This window comes from Portunus trituberculatus, chromosome 49 (assembly GCF_017591435.1).
Source record: "Portunus trituberculatus isolate SZX2019 chromosome 49, ASM1759143v1, whole genome shotgun sequence".
NCBI lineage: Eukaryota > Metazoa > Arthropoda > Malacostraca > Decapoda > Portunidae > Portunus > Portunus trituberculatus.
In genome coordinates this window covers 13,200,360-13,202,859 of record NC_059303.1, presented here as the reverse complement: position 1 = coordinate 13,202,859, position 2,500 = coordinate 13,200,360, and the positions used below count along the sequence as shown (strand labels likewise).

At 41.6% G+C, this 2,500-nt stretch overlaps 1 protein-coding gene and 1 long non-coding RNA gene across 6 annotated transcripts in view; both read right to left on the bottom strand.

Moving 5' to 3' along the window:
• The window catches only part of LOC123499362, a 265,739-nt gene that overhangs the window by 130,197 nt on the left and 133,042 nt on the right, over positions 1-2,500 (bottom strand). The window lies entirely within an intron of this gene.
• Positions 1-2,500, bottom strand: part of LOC123499363 — a 23,855-nt gene that overhangs the window by 20,963 nt on the left and 392 nt on the right. The window lies entirely within an intron of this gene.

Below are 2,500 nucleotides of genomic sequence, written 5' to 3'. Positions count from 1 at the left end.
ATATTTGTAATGGTTATAAGTGCTCTAGTTCAAATTCTAGTTCAAATTCTAGTGTTTCTAAATCATTTCTAATGCTGATGTGTCCTGATGGTTTCTAAAGGTTTTCCAAGGGTATTCATTGTCTCAGTAAATCGCTTTCTTAATCGTGATAAATAATGGTTTCTAATGCTATGTGACCTAATGGTTTCTAATGGTTTTCCAAGGGTATGACTCATTCTTTCAGTAAATCATCCTCTTAACTCCTTCAGTAATGGAACGCATTTTTACCTTGAGCTTTGGGTGTGACTAGACCATTTTATTGACATTGGGAAGGGTCTATCGAGGTCAGATGCTTAATGGCCAGAACCTTCACTATTTTAATCGCCCACATAAGATTCTGAAGCTGTACAAAATCACCAAATAGTGAGCAGTGAACAAAATGAATAAGAAAAAACATGTCATGGCATTGACGAGGTTAATCGTGTTGAATGCGCTGATAAGCACAACTGTATCACTAATCATTCAGGCAACACTCACCAGGCGTCATGCAGGCAAGGTCAGGGTGTGCAGGGCGGAGACTGGCTGCTTCACACACTCACCTGCAGAGTAATACGAAAAAAATAACGTTAACCAATGACAAACTCAGCCCCAGAGTCTTAAAAAATAGACATTGAGTATATAAAGTATGAATCCTTCTCCTTTAGCACTAAAAACACTTAATTTGACTGTATGAATTATTTTTTTACACCTGAGAGAGAGAGAGAGAGAGAGAGAGAGAGAGAGAGAGAGAGAGAGAATAACGCCAGCATTCAGAAACGCCTTTCCTTCTCACTAAGATGATTTTGCAAGGTCACAGAGACAACTAGCCAGGATTTCAAGACAGTTTATCCTTTAGGCAAACTAGAAATATTATCAATCTATCGCCAGAATCATAAAAATACTGATGTCTTGGAGCCTTGGGAAAATGTGATGGTGAGAGAACAAAGCTTTTCAGAACACGAGTCTTAAGGACGAGCCCTCATACAGAAACACTTCATTCCCTCACTGCAACTGTTTTCAAAGGCCACAGCGATGATCAGCAGGGTTTTCACATGCGTTTTTTCTTGCTGATGATAAAGAATTTTTGTTAATTTGTCATTTAAACTATACAAACACCCTTAAAAACCATCGTAACATTAACTAGAGTCTCTTGAAACAATGGAGGTATGGCGCTGTGTATCAGAATACTGGCCCACATTCATAAACAATTCAGCGCCGCACTCTCACTACTTCAAAAGGCTCCTGGTGAAGTGACACAGGTTTTCAAGGGTGTTTTTGGGGTTCTAATGACAAATGAACAAGGTTACTACACAACTCACGGGAGAAACACCCTCAGAAACAAGGCCTGTCATCCCTGTGTCCTTGGAAGACTGTGGTGGTGAGAGAGCAAAGCGTTTCAGAGTAAGGGCCTCGTGTTAGCCAGAGAAAAAGCCTAAAATTACCAACAAAATAAGGTGTTTTTAGCGTGTTTACATTCTGTGGTGTGCAGTAATTTTTCCCCCTGTGTTATCTTTCGCTCATATTAATTAAGGGAAACACACTACGTGACTGATATCAAGTGTAGTTAAGAGTCTTGTCATGTAAGCGACGCAAGGACGGACGAACACACACACACACACACACACACACACACACACACACACACACACACACACACACACACACACACACACACACACCTTATCGTCATTATCTGAAGAGCATTTACGTCTCTACTACTGATAGGCGGACGGAGGGAGAGAGAGAGAGAGAGAGTAAGAGTAAGGGAGAGTTGCGTGGCGAGGAGGTGAGATAAGAGACAGAGAAGGGAGGAGGAGGAAGGGGAGAGACATACATGCAACTCCCATCACTCGCCCCCCCTCCCCCCATCTTTATCTCACCTCCTGCCTTCCCCCTAATCCTTTTTCTCTCGTCTTTTCCTCCATGTCATTACTCCAGGCATTATCAGTCACTCGTTCCCTTCACCAGCCCTTCACCTTTTCCCTCACTCACTTCAATGATAATAACGTAAGAAGATAAAGTCACTAGGTCCTGTTTAAAAGCTGACCTATTTCCACCTACCACCATTCACTTCTCTGCCTAATCTTCCTTTAAACTCCCTATTCACTTAGTACTAATGATTATCAACTTTTCCTCCATGATTTAGATAAAAAGGACAACTTCTTCTTCTCTTTCTTATTATTCTATCTATTGTCTTCATTTTCCTCCTTTTCTGTGTCTCTCTCTCTCTCTCTCTCTCTCAGCGCTTAACCTTGAAATCTTCCTTCTTCTTCTTCTTCTTCTTCTTTTCTTCTTCTTCTTCTTCTTCCTCTTCATACAAAACCTCTACATTCTTATCCTACTTACCATAATCCTTCTGTTCACTAAGCTCTCCTCCTCCTCCTCCTCCTCCTCCACGAATAATATATCCTTAAACCTCCTCCTCCTCTTCCTCCTCCTCCTCCTCCTCCTACTCGCAACACAGTGCAGATAAGAGGGCGCC